Here is a 19,975-nt window from a genome sequence, read left to right as displayed (position 1 = left end):
ACGATACAGTGTTAAAAAGTGGTTCGGTGAATGTATTTAAACAACGAATAGATTGTCAACTTATAAGAGAATATCTGACTTAAAACCGACACTACCCGAAATTGTAAAATTCTTACCAGAAAGGAGACTTGCGGAAGGCACGAACCACAAAGTGTACCGTATCTCGATTATCGCCACCTTTACAACAATGTTGCACAAAATAAAACTTGTTAAACTTCGAATTTGGAAAAATTCTTTTCGCATAAAAATGTTCGATACAATAGATAACCGTTACATCGACGCGAACTCTTGCGTAACGAAAAAATCCTGTTTACCAATGCTCCGTGAAACAAAACGAAATACGCTAGGTATCAAAAGGCGATAAAATAATTTTCCCCGTTCGAACGTTATTTCGTATCACGGACAACGGGTTGGCCGATTCGGTTAGTTATTTTTCCAAATCACAATCGCGGAAGTTCGTAAAGGTTGTAGTACGCAGGTTCGATTTAAAATGTTCATCGAATTCAACGTTTCAACGCCAATTAATCGCACATTTACCGTATCGCGGGGACCCGGTACCGAATCACCGTGTACAGTGTGCAAGGAAGAATTCGATGAACGAAACCCGCGCATTCGTCGATGTAATGCGTTAAATGACGACGATAATTGGCCCTTGATAACTGTAATTGTATCGATTGCTCGGACATGTCGGAAGATCCACGTGCAAAGGAACTCGCGTGCGTGAAATTCCAGCCGGTTGGATCGATCGGGTATCTCGAATTTCGAGGCCCCTATCCGCCAATCTTGATCGTCCCAATTATTTTCCACGGGGAACGTCTGCGAAAGTAATTAGTCGGCGGGCAACGCGGAAAATTTGTTGCGGAAGCGTGTCCTGCGGCGATATCGATGCATCGTGTGTCCTGGAATTGGCCGACTCTAATTACCGCCAGTTACAGTCCATCTATGACTTACTATATTATTACCACTCGTAAATACAATTACGAGTGATAATCCCAGGGTCGATCGTGCGCGTAAATAACGATGCCGGCCGTATCGACGATCTATTACGCGCGGCGTTCGCGTTAGATTTTCGTTGCGTGTTCGCGGAATCGTTTCCACGACGGAAGGAAATCGGGAAACCGTTTAACGGAGGAACGCGACTCAAAATTACGCAGAATTATTTCGTCGCGGACAGGTTTGTTGAAACGATACACGGAACCGGGATACGAACGATACACGCGAGCTGTGTACCTCAGCTTTTGCGCTCTTTGGACGACTCGAACGAGCAGTCGAACTATCAAACCGCGCCAAATTTAGTACACCGACGGTGAAAATAAATGAGCGGACTGTGGTTACCGATTCCTTCGCGTTTTGCGTATAATGTAACACGACTACGCGACACGCGACTGCAAACGTTGGTCCCGTAGCGATCGCTAGGCATCTTGTACCCTAATATTGGATTCTTCGGTAAGTCGTTTCGTTTTCGTTTTTTTTTTTGAAATTTTCCAAAAACGTAGGAGCAAAAATAATCCGAACTGGGTCGTGTTCGGTCTCATTTTCACCGAGAGAATCTCGTTAACGCGTTGATAAATACTTTTGCACGGACAGATCGATGAAAGTTTTTAGTTTACACTAGCGGTTGTCACATCGATACGCGTGCAGTATCGTTTTGAAGTTCGATGCTCGAGCGCTTGTAATTCGAAACTCGCTGGCCGATGCATTCACTTCTGGTGTATAGTATCTCGTTCATTTTCCTGGATCTCAGCTCGAGATAAAAGAGGTCGATTTCAAGAACCAATACTTGTTAGTCTGTTCGGTGATAAATGCTTGCAGGATGTAAGTACAATTTAAAGAGTCACGTAACTTGACACAACCACGCGTTTACATATATTTATTAATAATTTCAACGTTTCGACCTCGTGTTTCGAATTCTCTTCGATAGTAATTGAAAAGAGTATAGCGTTGTGTTACAAGGTACAGAAGAAAGGAAGAGAAAAGATACATAATTCTATAAATAAAAAGAAAGAAAATATTTCGCGAAAAGTAAACGATCAAAGAAGGGGAATCGAATTCGAAAGAATTACAATTATTTTTGTTACGTTAATGTGGACTGTGTCCAATATAAGAAGTATTCTACATATTGTGGAATAGGAAATACGAAATACTTTCGTTAAAAATTTGTTGAAAAAATTCCTGCTCTATTTTGAACCTCCGGGCAGACACTTCGTAGCCGTTACCGCCGATCAACAAACATCTCTATTTATCGAAGACGAGTACGCTGAACATTTTAAATATCCCTGCAGAATAGTCTGCGGTTTTTAAATCGGAAGATCGAGAAGACTAGGCGTCTGGACCTCCTCGACCTAACCATTCTTCAACATAAACTTGGTCCAGACACTACTTGGCAGTAAATTTAAAACGAGCTAAACGAACTCCCCGTGCTGAGATCATCGTATATTGTAAAAGTGTCGGTAAATCGATCTCTAAAAAGTAGCAGTGAGCTGCATCCGTTGTATCGTTTGAAATAATAAATGGTCCTATTAGTCGGTAAACCGAAATGTCTATCCAGACGTTTAGAAGAAATCGGTGTTCCGATACAATAATAACCCAGAGATTGTCCGTTCGTATTGTACGAGTGTTGCGAAAGTCGATAACTCTATCTCTGACAAATTAAATTTCGTCGGCAAATTAAACGCCAGCCACGAAGATTAAATTTTTAACACATTTTGCAGAGATCCGTTGAAGAAGCATCGTTCATCCGCGATAATCGAACGGACCCAGAAGCATCGATAACGACGCTTCTTTTTTTGTTTTTCGCTCCATTTGGACCGCGAGTTTTCACATCGGAGGTAAAAACGAATCTTGGATTTCTCGCAGCTCCTAAAACTGGCTGCAAAGGAACCAACTTCGCGGAGGCGTTGGTGAAACGTTTTAAAAAATTTATGGGCCGGTATTACTATATGTGGCTTGAATATTTCTCCGCGTACAAACGACGCCCGACTGAAACATTTCCATTAGCACGACCATACATAAAATTCATGCCCGCCATCTTCGCGTTAGAATAGCGATTCACCATTATTGATGACACTTCGAGCACCGTATCTAGCGAACTGATACTCTCGCGTATCGTATGTATACCGACACCGATCAACGAGTCGAGCGACCGGATCAAATAAATATTTACGCGTCGAAGCAACGCGATAAGATAATTCTCCGTTTTCCTTCCATAAGAAACGAATAGACACGCTCGAATAATTTACATTACTCGAACGGAAAACCTCTCTGTACTTCGAGAAGGGTTGATCCACGATCGTGTATCGACTAAACATTTTTTCTTCCGTTCAATGTAATTAGAGAAATGGCACTTAGATGGTAATATCGATACCAGCTGGTGAATTATAATTTATTATCGAGTGATATAAAACATGTGGTGGTCGAAGAAAATTTCTACAGGGTGTTACCGCACAGTGGTACCATGGGACAGGTGGTGATTTTATGTGGGAAAATGAGTCGAAAAAAAAGAATAACATTTTTCCGTTCCAAGTGTCGAGAAAAGCGTGTTTGGAAATTGTAGCACGCCCATTTTCGTTTAGACTTTTTTATTCGTTGTCCTCCGTAATATTTACATTCCGTCTTCCACTGTACGGCTACCGCTACTCGTATTGTCAGTCCGTTCGCATCGGTTGAATTGTAATAGTATCCCATTACAGCGATCGCGAATACGTTGACACAGTGAATGCGTTCGGTACTCGTAACGGGAGTGCGTCTGTACCAGTTAAGTATTACCCGATAATAATAAAAAGGGTATTATTTGCAAATTTTCAAACTCGGTGGCTGAATAAAAATTAAAAATGCATTTGTAGCAGCTAAGTATTACCCGATAATAATAAAAGGTGTATTATTTGCAAATTTTCGAACTCGGTGGTCGAATGTTGGCCGATAATAATTAAAAATGCGTTTGCAGCAGCTAAGTATTACCCGATAATAACAAAAAGTGTATTATTTGCAAATTTTCGAACTCGGTGGCTGAATGTTGGCCGATAATAATTAAAAATGCGTTTGTAGCAGCTAAGTATTACCCGATAATAACAAAAAGTGTATTATTTGCAAATTTTCAAACTCGGTGGCTGAATGTTAGCCGATAATAATTAAAAATGTATTAGTTACAAATTTTCAAACTCGGCGCTTAAGTATTACCTGATAACATCGAACAAAATTTCGATATATTTGATACTTCGCGAAAGTAGCGATACATGTTTGATACTTCTACGAAAGTATCGATACATATTTGATACTTCTACGAAAGCGATGGGCCTTCGGAGAATATGATATCGTGTTGCAAAGTTGCACAGTTATATATACGTTAGCTGTAAAGGTTTTCCGGGTCGGTGCAATTATTTCACGTTGATTAGATTTCGTTTTTATTTACGATGGGCTTTAGAAATTATTTTGTGATATACTTTGCATCTCGTAAGCGTCGATTCATCGTTGTTCGAATTGTAACGATAAGACAAGACTCGAGCAAAACTCGTTTCGCAAATATTTACAATAGGTTGTTCGATAAGTTTTATCGAACGACAAAATTTATCGAACAACCCAGTAATCGTACACCCTCTTCGTACACTATTTTTTTCGCGATGTTCTTTGGTACGGACGCTATTTTAATTCGTTAATTAACTCGCACAAATTTAAGTAAGGATTCGTTTACGATAAAAACTCCCGATCGAGCAGAACGTGAAACGAAGAAGTGGATAAATACGGGACGCCACGGAACCGAGTGAAAATAGAAATAGAAACTTGGAACGATGCATCGTACAAAGTAATATTTTTCCAAGTATCGATTCTACGACCGCGGGTACAAGTTTCCAGCGGAATTCTGTCGATCGCACGTCATCCCTCGCACGAGTCTTTTTAACCCCCAGGAGCGTGCCGCTGACGGGAAAGTTACCGCTTCGAGTGGAACTTTTTAGAAGTTCGCTTCGAGGAGTGGCGCGGAGATTAGCCCTGGGGAATTAGAGTTTCCGGTGTACAATGAGTAGAATTCAGAAACGTCTAACCGTGGAAAAATCGACCGTTGCCGATATTTCTTCAACGCGTCGCAAGATCCTGTCATTGGCCGAAATATCTACACGGGTAAATTCTTCGAGCCGAGGATTTAGAAATTTTCAAACCGGTGTTCTTCTGGACGCTGCTTGACACGTGAAATCTTGAATAACGATATTGTTGGAAATGCTATTGTACGAAATAACGAGTACACACTATTGAACATTTCTGCTGTTTGTGAAATTTTTGTTTCTCAAAAAGTTGTTCCAGCTTCGGAACGAATGCCACCATAGATTTTGTTGGTATTCGCAGCAGTCTGCGTATCGCATTCTCCTTTATCATATTCGACAAACAGATTGCGCAGTACGCGAAGTTTTATATATTCTTTTTTAACTGAAAAATATCACTTACCTTGCTTAAATCGACTTTCACGACTAGTAGACAACTGAATATAAAGAATTGACGAACATCGTGCACTTTCGTTCGATGGGACTGTATTGACGTACGCATTAAATTGTGTTAAGTCTGCACAGTATTAAAAAGGGGATTACCGAAACGTTTTTGAAAAGAGAAGAGATTTTTTTCATTATTTCACTCGCCTGTTTGGAATTCGAGTTTAATATTTTTAATTGCTTTTGTACAAAGAATTTTACGTGAAATTAAATTAGTTTACACGCATTGGAATTATTACGTTTTACTATACTCAAATTAAATATCTAACAAGTATACGTGGACCCATCGTAAAACAATTGCTATGCGATTACCATTCGATGCAAGTAAAGATTAATATTGAGAGTTACAATATTAACACTAATATTGAGATAACAATAAGTGTCCTAATATACAGGGTGAGTTCAAAGTCCTGACAAATGTGTAGGTGTACTTTATGGCTCGATACTAAGAAAGTAGGTTCAACTTATTAACATCGGACCGCTAAGATTTTAACCTCTTCAGGAATATTCGCACATGGGTGTGCGTTTAGTTTTTAAATTATTTTAAGTAATCATTGAAATTGTGAATGAATATTTTCGAATCATATGACACACGAGATTGATAAATGTTATCGACCAATATTAGTTTACATTTTTCTTTCTTCGAAGAAAATAATCGTCCCTGAAGGTAGTAGATTTTCTTTCGAAATTAAATGACTAAATTAACAAACATGCTTTTAACATTTTTTACGACGTCTAGATATACATATATGCCTGTCTATTAAAAATATACATACGTACACTAGTGTAATAAATTAGTGCTTATAGATGTACATAATTCATCCAGTTCGTGGCTATCTAAACGACATTGGTGATATTGAAAAGTTAGGTTATAATATCCCAATACATTATTCGCGATATCTGAAAGTTAAATTACGATATCCCAATATGTCAAATAATGTAAATGGGTTAATAAACGTGGCCTCTGAAATTATTTATTTTTGGGATACAGCCAGGTTTAGTTTAACGCATTATTTTGCAGCAAATGTTCGAAGTGACCTTTTCATTGGCAACCACATACGCACCGATACGCCATATCATTCGATTGTCTCACGCGTTCGAATAGTCCCAAGTGATTTCTCGTAATATCGCGGCCGTTGTGTACGCGTAAATTTGTGGCATTTCCATTTATTAACGTACAATAAACAAAAGAAAAGCAAATGGAACGATAATTAAAAATAACGAAGATATATAAAATAACTCGATCTCAGACTAAAGAGTCACAATAGCGGTGTGTCTCGTTCTAAACGATCGCTACAAATTTTTCTGTCCTGTTATAGAAACCTCTTACAGGTTCTCTCTCCACCCAGGCTTACACATAAAAGATGAAGTTTTCGTATATTGCAATTTACAGGAAACTTAGCAACTTTGATGTTTCTCACACTTTCGCGCTCGATTCCTGAATGCCGCTAGCCAGAACGATTTTAAACAATTCTTACGAGCTGCTCCTGGGGTCACCAGAACACGTGTTCACAGGCCCTAGCCCGATGGCTCGTTATAGCCACCCAGAGGTCGTCGAGGGTGCTGTTTTGGTCGCTTCAGCTTTACGATCTATCGTTGTAATTGCTCGAAGAGGACTTCTGTCTACGTGACCAACAGCGAATTCTTATTTCCAATTGTCCGCAGAGCGCGCTAGTCTTGATCGTAAAGCAGGTCGACCCTGTTGACGGATTTAAATAATACATTTTTCATATCCGCGACGCGACACCTCTTGAATATATGTTTGCACACAGTACTCGAAAGTCTCTTCCGAACATTTGTAGCATAAATGCGAGACACAATAGAAATAATAACCTTTAATTGCATCGACGAGTAGATACGACAACTTTCCTGCTTGTAACATCTACCAGAAGATGTAGAATAATCCGCAGCAGTGTGTTTCGTGTTTTAATTAAATTCTTACGAACGTTTACAAATTCTCGTTTAATGTTTGCTTTGATAACTAAAATTTACTTTTATTTACAATGCATCGTCATCCTTGCGATTAACGCGTAAAGTAACGTTGGTCCGTAATTGAGCGACAGAGCTCGCGATGTCAGCCATATAGTACTACTGGCAAACGAAATTGCGTTTCGTTTTACAAAGGTCCCTGGCAAACTCGGTTGCTTTATTCGCGTGATTTATGAAAAGTATTATAAAATTTCACAAGGACGAACACGTGAAACGTGAATAATTCATCAGTGCTTTGGTGACCAGCTTCATTTACGCGTGCATTGTACACACGGTTCAAACGATTCTCTACCCACTACCACTACTACGTACCATTAAAGGATACACGAATGCAAGGATAGCGCTGGATGCTTTTCGGCTTCTAATTGGTAGAATGCATACCATGCATCTTATTCTACCGATCAAAAGTCGGAACGTGTGCAGTGCCTTTCGTGCACCTGTGATACAGAACGCGTAGAATAATATGATTTGTGGATTAAGGAGAATATAGTACACGTGCTAGGAAAATTAGTTCTTTAAGTTTCGGGCCTCACAATAGAAACAACCGTTCGAATCGATTATACACCCGGTGACACAGATTCGTTTCAGTATGGGGACTTGTAGCTTAGTTCATTGTACCCCTTCTTCTTTACAGTTTGCTTCTCGGGCTTGCGCACTGGGACAGTTGCGCGACACGGTTGCGCACAGTTATTACACCACTGACCTTCCGACACGACGGAGCGACTTTAACCTTTCGAAACAAGAGACTTGCAAGCAACTAATTTACAGACGTGACCAAGTTGATGTAATTTTACACGTTAAAATATTTTACGCGATAATATAGTTCGTTATTTCATAAATGTACGTTAGAATAATCTAATTAATATCTTGCACGCTTACCCTTGGTTTTAATGAAACATTTTGTACAATTAAGTACATCGTTTCTTAGCCTTGTATATCAAGGTTATAAGAAAAGGGATAACGAATCTTTCTTCTATGTCAGTTTTCGTTGCATCGATGCTTTTCTCGGTTCGACATTTGTACAGCATCAATTTTTACTCCAATTCCGTTCAACGTTACGAATTGACATCAACGTTGTCGGTGGCACGTTTGCAGCGTGAAATTGCTTTTAATTGCGTACGACTTTAGTTGCAATCAATTCGCGCTTTGAGTCTAATAATCGAGCTTTCACAAGGGTGGTTCCAAAAATCAAAACGTTAATTTTATTATGCTCGAACAAGGATAATGGTACTCTATTACTTCTTCTTTAGAGGTTATAATGTTCCCTATGGAGAACGTATGAAACGAAAATTATTTTCATTGCTAGTACAAAGTCTGTCGCTACATAGATTCGTGATTGGATGCGTTTGATGATGGAACTCGCGTATACCTCTACTCCGGTGGTAAATTAATATTACGAGAATCAGTTTGACTTTAAAAGTACGAATAATGAGGTTGAAATACTACTAGAAGCTTTAACACCAACTTTGTATATTTGAGAAATAACAGGACAATTATACACAAATATGATTAAATTCGAATATTTAGTTGCAACAACGATGCAATATCACAGGAGCCAAATGCTAAAATTAGACAAATATGAATTTTTTCATAATTATATATATGCTACGTGCTATGGTCAGTAACCCCCCAAAATAACAATGTATCGGCAGTAAAAAATGAAATATTTCGTATTGTTCTCTTGACGAACAATTTTTTTGTTCCGTTTGCAACGGCAACTTGTTTTTATCAACGCATATTGTTTTCTGACTGGAAAAACCAGCCCTGTTGATCAACGTGTGTATTTTCTGTCGATAAAAATATTTTTCATCTCGATTTAATTAATATTGTTTCATGTTTCTAATAACGAAGAAATATCGTGACAATTTTTCAATGTAAAATAACGGGAACAACTATTCTCCGTTTTACGTGTATCTTCTTTCGCGTCTCTTTAAACAAAAGAAACTCTTCTTTGGTACCTAACCCTTTCGTTACCTCCGTGCTACAATTTACGACCGATCAATTAGAACGCATCGAAATGAACGATACGAAAGATTTTATGCAACACTCCCCAAGTATAAATACGTTCTCATACCCGACAACAACTCTTGTTTTTCCGAAGCGATATCAGCTCCTCGATACCACACACAGCTGCCGTTGTTTACGGACGTGTATGCGTGCACACAAACGCGCGACTAAGTGTACGCGATGGTTGTTGTGCCCCGCTTAATATTCATAACGTCTTCCCCCATGGAAACTTTAAACACATTTTAATAACATTTTTTACGGCGGTATTTCTCTACGCCTCAAAAGCTTCACGGGCGGCTTTTGGAATGCTTTGGTCAGGGGTAAGAACGAGGATGGAGGAGGACAGTTGTGTTTACGAAGAACCGGAGAAAGTGAAAGAGGAGAGGTGGCCTAACAAAGGAACAGTGGGAAAAAAAGAAGAGAGCAAGAACAAATGGTAATGGAGAAGGAAGGACGATGCTGAAAAGGAAGAATAACTGCGAGAGTGAAGGAAAAAAGAAAAGACAAGCGAAGAAAGGGGAGAATGGAGACTCAACCCCCCACTCCTCGACCGTCTCTTTACGACGGAATATTTTGCCGGCCCTTTCAACTCCCCCCCACGGCTTTCAACCATCGACAAACTCCTCTCTACCACCTTCATCGTTCACGAAAGTCGACCACGAAGCATCAAAGTTTTGCAAAGTCTCGCCGCGGGAAAAATCGAAAACGCTTGAAAGCTCCCGGGTGTTTTTATGCTGACACATTTTTCGATGGCGGTGGCAAAGAACGATCGCTCCCCAACGCTGAAACGATCAACATTAAATTTTCGTCTTTCGTCGCTTTTCCCATTTTTCTTTCTGTCTTCCGATGCTCTTCCGTTCGTCCCACACCCTGATATATTCGACGTTTCGTTAAATAGAAGCTCGGTACGTGTTCAAGTAGAAAGACGCATTCTTTTTTTTTTTTTATTATGTCCTACGAAAAAGTAAATACTCAAGTTGACGAGTATCGAGTATCGACAATTAGAACGATAGGAAGAAAATAAAACTATTTGGAAATTAATCTCTCAAGAGAGAATCTATTCCGCGTCGTTCGTTCGAAGATTAAATCGATCGAATAGACGTATCGGTATAAACAATCGTCGAAGTTATTATTGTTTATTCTCAAATACACGTTGGAATGTGTTAACAGTGTAAAATATACTTTCCCAGAGAAGACACGGGGAATTAAATCGTCCATTTCGATCGTCAAAGTAAACGAAGCACTGTCGACCATTGCATACAATATCGTGTGTGCTCGTGTCAGATATGCGCATGCATAAATTGCCAGGTCAGGATGAAAATTTAATATGGATATTTGATCTTGAATTAATTTGTAGCGAACATGTCATACCCCGATAATACTATTCTCAACTACTCCGCTCCACTTGTTGGTAGAAGTAGGTTAAGTAGTACAGATCTCAACGATCGAAATTTAGAAACAATTTTATTTATATAACAATTATTTTCGAAGAAATATACACGTAAAAAGTCAAAATTATATATTAAGTAAAAAAACTATGAACTTAATATACTTTAATATTTGATATTTTCTTCAAGTCGTTCCTTACGATAACAAAGTACCACTTGGAAGAACAGAATTTTTGTTACTTGGTGCAAAAAATTGAAAATTTTATTCGAAGCGTATTCGCGAACCGATGGAAAGATCACACGCTCGATGTTGCACTCGGTCCACGCATTCGCGAATACGCGATATTTCTAACGTCACGGAGACTCGGTATTCTTTCGAGTAGAACGATGAAAAAGATACAAACTGTGCGTCAGTTTCTGGGCGAATCGAGCAGCGACACTTTTGCAGACAATGTATAGGAGAGTCGCCAGGGGAGAGCAAATCTGTTCCGCATCTTGACGGCATATCGGGAGAGAATAATGTAACGTCATTGGTGTCGCCACGAAGAGAGATGAGAAATTAAGTGAACCGTGGAGGATCGCATCGTCGAGGAAAACGTATACCGCAGCCGCTTAAGCCTCTCCTTGTGCAGCCAGCCGAGTGCATCCACGATGGAAAATAATATTTGTCCGCTGGGATACTAACGGAAAGACGTGCTTTATCGTCTTCCTCCGACCTCCCTCGATCACTGGTTCCAACGATTGTCCCAGTCGGACTGACTCTGCCTCTACCAATCATCTTTCCGCGAAACCGTCTTACCTTTGTACTTTCCTCTCGTAATAAAGACATCGATCGAATGTCTCGATGATCGATCAACCCTTCCCTGTTTTCATTTCGATGATGAGTTGCACTTCCTCCCTTCGAGAGAACGCAGTTCGGTTCGCAATTTATTTTTCGAGGGTAAACATTATAGCCGAAGGAACAGTTCAGAATGGATTCGGTCCTCGTGGCAGATTTTTATGAAAAAATGTCGGTGGTTTATATTTATCCATGCATATCGAAGCACCGAAAACACGTCGTAGTATTTCTATGGAAAGTTGGAACGATCCACGCGTGCGTGTACGAGGCTAGCGAAACCGTGGATGCAGACCCATATTTTTGGGGGTTAGTTCTATTCTCTTGGAAGCTCCGCGATGTTGAAAACGCGAGCGTTAGTTTTTAGTTCGGTTCTATTTTTATAAACACTGTTAGAAAATATTGTAGAGGGAAGATAAATCGTTCCACAAAAGGTAATACTTTCGTTTCGAAAATAATTCTCTCCTTGTTCGGTATTTTGCTAGATTCTCGTTGCTTTATCGTTAAAGTTGGCTTTTGGTATTACGAAGTTAAAAGAGTATATAAATCTGAAATCTTTCATTCGTTTCGTAATTCTAACATTCAAATCTATCACCGATAAAAATCATACCCCTTCGAATGGGCTGTAAATTAGTTGGAAAAAACTATTGGAAATTTTCTCTTTCGTTTCACAATGTACTCACATCGCTTTCGTAACGAATAGCTCGTGTAGCAGCTCTTGAAGGGTTCAAGATTGGCGACTACTTTTCTAAACAACAAATTTCTTGAATCGTTTATCAGGTACCGAAGTCTCGTCGGTCGATGAATTCGTCTACACGTTTCGTGGCCAGGAACTCTCGATTCCCGAGCATTCGGTTGTCCTTGCCGTACCTTCTGACCGGTCTAATTTTTATCACAATCGAAATATCGATCCAAGTATACCGTGACCAATTCTCATCGAGGCCCCCTGGTGAAAGGGTTGCGCGGCGCAACTCGTATTTCCCCAAATAACCCCCTTGTTGCTGGCCCCACTTTTCCCAGCCAAATAATCCCTCTGTGTAGCACACGGCGCGACCGAGGGATCGATATTTATCGGCGTGTTGTACGAAACCCCGATACGACGTCGGGTGACTCTCATTCGTGATAGTCCTGTGTGGGACGAGTCGCTTTGACGCAACGACAGTATATACAGAGTGTTCCCTTCTTTCGTAATCACGACGGAATTACTTTCGCGAGGCCCCGTGTCCTCTTTGCATGAAAATCCTTTCACCGTTGTCGAACGTAGCTCGGTACCGTTTTTAACCGTTTTATTGAAACAATTTCAAAAGGCTCCCGCCGCGACCGTTACATACCTGATGGTTATTTTTCATTAAGAGGGCTCCGAAACGTCTACACACGAATTACACGTGTCCCGCTCGTGACGACATCGATCGAAAAATTCTTAGAACCTTAAAATAAACATTGTTTATTCGTTTCGTCCCGTTAATCCTTTCCCCTACGACTTAAGTTTCGATAAGGGGTAGACAAGACTCACCAATGGTTGAGTCTCACATTGTAGAGGAGAAATTGGCGTTCGGATGTTTATCGAACGTATTACCGAGTAACCTCCATCGAAGTAAATGTAATCTTTGATAAGTTATTTATATCCTGTATGCGACAGTTTTGTTCCACGAACAAAAATATAAATAGAATTTTTATTCGCGCGTAATTTGGTCGGTGTACAAATTGAACGATACGAACCGAATTCGTTGCACCCCTTCCGTTCGGAAATTTTTTAATTACTAATATAACTCGGAAGCGAAATGAAAATTCTTCTCTAATTTCTAGAGCGGTATCAGATATTTGTTTGGACGTTTCGATCTGCACCAAAGGCCCTCTTCGAGATCAATTAGTATCGTAGGGGGCTGGAAAGAAGGGTTCCGGAAGAAATTGAAGGTCGTACTAGGTCAGACATTCCAATCAGCCTTCCCAAGGCCTGCGACTAATTAAACGCACATTCCCCTTGCGCATGAACCATATTCCCCTTGATCCAGTACTGATACTCTCGTGCACGTTCATTATTTCATTCTGAAAATTTTAGTCCAATCCTGAAAGCGTAAAAAAAATTGTTCTCTTACGATAATCGATTCGTTTCACTCGTGTCACTCTTACATTCCCACAAATACCACGAAGAATCTGTTTAAAAAATTTCCTTGCATCTGTGATAATTTGCAAAATGCCATTACGAGGGAGTGAAACTTTGGAGGGTAGTTATCGTTCTTTAAACTCGAGTTAAAGCCGCTAAAGAAAATTTGTATTCTTTATTTTTTCTCACACTACGAACCTTCATAATTTCGTAAAAAATAAAAGGAGTTGGAGGGAATAATACTTTGCGGATATTTTTTGCTAGTTGACAAACTACGCGTTATCATGGATATCTATTTCTGTCGAACTCCATTAATTTAATTTGTACGTTGACAAATCTAACGTATCGTTATTTACGCGATATGTTACCCGTATATTAATATTATTCTATTCCATTGATAGTGTTTCAGCGTGTAGAAGGAATTTTTTTCACAATATTTTCCGTTGAAACGTAAGCATTGCTCGGTTTTGAAACAAATATCGTATTCGATTTGAGGGTAGAAACGTAAGCAACGACCGATTCGAAGATAAACACGTAACTGTCACATTTAGCAACGGTTGAACTGCGAGCAAATTTCGTATATTTGGAAACGTGTAAACTATCGAGTGCGAAACACGCGGATTGGTTAGTCGAAACGTCTTTTCGGTTCGTAAAGGGCAACAGTTGGCAGGTTCGAATGGCCAAGTGAACTCGTTCGATCGTAACAAAGTGTTCCTCGCAGCTGGTCTTGCAGAGGGTAAGTTGGTGTCTGGACCTGGAATTCATCCGTACGTAGCAAACGCAAATGGCTGTTTAATTAGCGGCCCTCCTAGCAACGTATTATAGACGGAAATTCGAATTCGCGAGGAACGAGTAGCCACATCCGTTGGGTTTACGGATCGACCGATTTCCGGAGGAACGTAGAACCGTACAAAAGAAACGAAATTGGCAAAGGGAAGACGGAGCGAAACGGAAGATAGAAATAAATATCCGATCTCGAGGTTCGGAGCGATCGTCGATCCCCGAGCCAAGACGAAATTGGCAAAGGTACCTATCGATCTGTCGGCAAATTGGTAACAATGTGCGAGTAATTACCGATGTCTGTACACGTATCTAAGATCAATGAGATCCCCGGAGTGTATATACAGTTAAAGATCTTCGTAGGGGGAGGAACAGCGGAACCGCGAACGAACTTCCGAGTCTTCCATTTTCGAACGGTAACGGAGCAATACCCAAGAGATTGCAAGCCGAATTAGTATTTAATAGTGAAAGTTTCGTTCACCGTGGAAGCTATCTTTCCTTTCGACTTCACGAGAGCGCCCCGGCTATACCCGTGGAACCGTTCCTAGACCGACGTTCGGTTCGCGAATATCTCTTAAAACGAATTAACCCGTAAATAAGAACGGACTGTTATTTCCAAGCCGGGGCTCCGTTAAATCAGGCTGAAATTTTATACGAACAATTCGATCCGATCGGGCTAATTAAGAAACTTCAGTCCCGCGCGCGTCACTACGCATCAATGATTTTCATTCCAATGTTGGAATTGCCGGATATCGATGAATCTCTCCGTAATTGATTATACCGAATCTGTCAACAATTTATCTAATTAAACTTGCTAATTAACTTATCAGGCATCGAACCACGTAGAACGGAAATTAATGTATCAATTACAGCGAAAATGGTTAGCGTTTTATAGCGACGGAGAGAATAGTTTACGAATGATTATTCGAAAGAGCGCACGGATGTTGAATTTTTCAAACTGGACAAAGTTAATACCGTTACCACCGTCGATCGAAATCCTTTCGAAATAGAATCGCTTCTAAGTAATACAAGCACATACTTTCTCATCCTCACGACCGGTAGAATACGATTCGAAAGTTTGATCGACCGTTTGTGAAAAATTCTGTACAAGATGTTGTTCGCGGGTTGATATAGGTGAAAGATTTGAAATCGTTCCGAGTTGTTTATAGTCTATCGCATATTTCTACGCTTTCCTTTCTCCGCAATATTTGATGTAGTAGACCATCGAAACTCTGGACCACCGACCCTATGTAAAATCGATTCCCTCTACGGAAAGATCTATTTCGAAGGTTGCAGATTTACATTTATTTGGAAAATTTTAGATTTATCGCGTCGGGAGAGTTCTGAAATTCTCCGTCTCTCACGCTAGTTGGAAAATGTTTATTACATTCGATACGCTTCTAGATTAGATTCTCACGTAAATTGGGCTCTTACGATAAATTTAGAAAATGATCCGAAATCCCGATCAATATTTTATTTTTCAATTTTATTTTTCACGATTTTATCGTTGAAACTTTTAATACGTTGAAATTCTCGGACAATCTCGCATACGTATCTCGAAACTTTGGAAATTCGGTTAAACGATTGATAAAATTCTCACCGATTTTCGAAAAACATCTCCATCCTCGCATCTTAGGAACGCTAACGGAGAAACACAAATGTTAACGAATGTGCGACGAAATTCCCCAGAAGCTCGAAACAGAATGTATTTAGACACCACCAGGAACGCGTTCAGAAATGACAAAACGCATCGAAGTACAAAGCGCTCGATACATTTATACATGAAATATAAACGATACTCCAGACCGGTTGGTATAATCGCGGAAGGGAACGATTCACGCGAGTAAAAATAAATCGTAACACGTGGACCCCGATTCTATTCCACGAGGCATCGTTTTCGGGAAAATCGATTTTGAAAATACGTCTGGCACGCGTTCAATTTCGCCACGACTTGGTCCACGTGTCTGTCCATTACTCGTTACTTCTACTCGTGTTCGCGGTTGGAAACATCGGGCACTAATCTTTCTCGTCGATGTTACCATCTTCTGTCCAGAACCGGTTAAAACGAACAAACACCGTACAACGATCAATATTTACAAACATCGACGCAAGTAGAAAGAACGAACAATAAACGGACACGTGAACCAAATCCACTCTACGAGCAACGCTGAAAAACAATAGACGCGAGGAAACATCCAGAGACGCTGAAAAACAATAGTAAGACAACTCCCCTACAGATTACACACCGGTAGATTTCCACCGTCCCTAGATTCGTTCGTCTCGCTAGACACCGCGTATATTCCATTCTCGTGGACATCTACAGGCAGTATTTTTCCCGAAATCACCCGGTTCGGCTCCCCAGACGTTCGTCAGTTCACGCGTCCCGTACCCGTTGAGGAACCGTGGGCGGAACTTTAAGGGACAGCCCGTTTGGTGGGAAAAATGGTCCGAAAGAGGAAAAAATATGGCCTCATCGGTTCCGGTCGATTTCCCCACGGAGTTCCAGGCATCGGTGATCTCTGTCCAGGATTTCATATTCGTGGAGAGATCGGGCAGCCAGCGTTACACGCCGGCTGAGTCGACGTGGTAAGGCACGTTGTTGGCGGGAAATTAAACCGACCGCGAGAAGGAGACTGCGGATTCGATCGGACGGAATTGCACAAGGACGGGTGTATAGAAAACGCGCGACGACCGAGGAACCAGCGAAAGACGAAGAAAAAGACCGGGGAACTCCACAGTTGGCTCGGCCGGCGCTGCTACGCACACCTGTTTCGCTCGAGTAATGGATGAAGTGTGGGTGGAGAAAACCGTCGTCGGATGCTGCCAAGATTCACGTCACGCTTATATTTACTCAAGTACACCAACGCCGGGAATTCACATCGGCCTGGCTTCCTGCTCCGCTTTCTCGCCTCCTCCCGTTGTTGCCGCTTTTAGGAAAACACTTTTGGTATCGTTTGCTCGCGATCATTACCGCCCGGATCTGTTGACTCTGAGGCAATAATTACACCGGGAACTTTTGCGAACAACGTTGCCAGCGACGAATTTCGAGTTGACATTCGATACTCGTGCCTCCCGCCGACTACCATGGAATTCTCCGTTCGAGTTACTTGCGTACATATAAGTTCACCGTTACTCCTACCGACGAATTTACTTCGATCTTTTCAGCGCGGAGTAATCGATTTATCGATGCTTCCAGGGATCGATCGAGCATCTTTCGAGGGAAGATCTCTCGATGAACGATATTGGTATTTTTCTTTTTCGAGGGAACTTTTTTCAAACTTTCACATTTCGATACTTCTCTTTCGATCATTTTCCTCTCGAAGAAACCAAGCCGCTTGAAAATTCCAGTTTTTAGGGTGCAAAGGCACGTGGAAGTACTTCCAGTTGTAACAATTGTCCAAACACGTACCGATTGAAAGAAAATAATTTTTCGTTGTTTTTCGTCGACGTTTTCCGTTGTATTGTTCGTTAATACACGTACCTATGATTTTTAATGCGCAGAGAATTACCGTAGACAGTTTCCGAGCTAGAATTTCTACAGCGGATTCTAGTAACGAAATCAACTACTCTACTGTTCGTATTTATTCAGCGCGGCTGATCCTTATCGCGCGCCAGATTGAATTTCATCCACTAATGGAAATTAAAATTTTAATATATTTCATTACATCTTCGTGATAGCATTGCCAATGGATCGGTGTGATTTTCATTTTGAACACGAATCCAAGTACGACCTCGTTCGGATTATTTTTAATTATGCGTAAAACATCCTCCGATTAAAGCCGGATACGAATTCATTTTAATAGTGAAAATTTCGACAATTCGTTGATAAAGTTCTCGTAAAGGTACAGCGATAAACGTACAAGTTTTTATTCCGCATTGGTTATCGTCATCGCCGATATTTCTAAATAAATTCGGTGATAATATACGATCGATATATTTTGCAAACACTTTTTTAAATCAATTTATGTTATAAAATTTGAAATTAATTACGATGCGTTTAATCGATATATTCGGTGTGTCAATGTGATTAATCGCGTTCAGAATTCGATAAAATTCGCGCAAAAACGGAATATGGAGATACGTATTTGTGATAAAATAAGTCGGTAATATGGGATGGAAGATGGATGAGTATACATGTTATCGAAAAACCGGCTCCGATATTTTTGGTATAAACGAGTGCTACGTTTCTGTAGGAAGGAAATTGTATTTACAAAAGTAATTTGAGACATTTTTGCTCGCGTGGAAAAAATATCGTATCGTTTGCGAATGTAATTTTATATATTTGTATTTTCGTAGAAACAATATCGTAGTCAGAGAAACAATTTTCGAGTAGATGCAAAACCAATCGATCGACCCAATTCTTACGACTCGATGTGTATATTTTTTATCGGTTTTTCGTAAAGATCGAATAATTATCGAATCGTGTGGTTCGAAACGTAAAATAATATTCTCGAGTAAATATGTCTGCCAATTCGAAGAGTTGTTCGTCGAAACGTCTTATAGATAAGATGCAAACACTTTTTCTTCCTTCCACAAATTAATTCAGAACGACGCGATACGTAATAATATTTAGTATGTACGATAAACGAATTACGTTACCGAGATAAATCAAGTTGGCATTTCAGAGGCAGTGGCAGAAATGATTAGGCTTGTCTAGTGGCGTTGCGAATTGAATTTATTAGCAGACGAGGCCTCTAACGCGATGCTCATAAATAGAGAATTGTGCTCAACTGGCCATAATGTATTAATAAATGTTTGGGACGGTCCATCCATCATTTAATAATGTGCTCTATACATATTATATATTGTGCGTTTATAATAACCGTATCATTTTCATACCTCTAGTAAGGCTATTAAATTCCATTAAAATTTGTGCACAGAAACGGAAAATTTGAGTTTCCCCGTACAGTATATATAATAACGTATCGTATAATAAATAACATATTTCTCGACGAAATAATATAGAAATTATTTATTCATGAAAACAAGTTACGTCGAACAGTCGTGTAAGAGACTGTCCCGATACTATTTTTATTTCTTAATTAATCTTACGTCACGGTAAAAAAATCTCAGCGCGTATTATGTATCTTTATTGGTAAATTTGCGTCATAGTTAAGAAATTTCAGAGTGTATTGTGCATCGTTGCGGGTAGTGCATCATTCCGTCCGCATAATAAATCAATCTTAATGAAAATAAATTAGTACAATTATAATATGTGCACCTATTAAAACACCGAGTGCTGCATCGTCGCGTATAAACGATACCAACGATTCTTTATAGACCGCGTCATTCGTATTTAAACGAAGAGCGATGTTAATTAAAAATATGTACGGAGCACACTGTAAATGAAATTAGCACTTGTACGAAATTACTTCGGCGTACAATGTTTTATTATAGC

Source organism: Ptiloglossa arizonensis, chromosome 13, assembly GCF_051014685.1.
Source record: "Ptiloglossa arizonensis isolate GNS036 chromosome 13, iyPtiAriz1_principal, whole genome shotgun sequence".
Taxonomy (NCBI): Eukaryota; Metazoa; Arthropoda; class Insecta; order Hymenoptera; family Colletidae; genus Ptiloglossa; species Ptiloglossa arizonensis.
Note: the sequence above shows the minus strand (reverse complement) of the source record.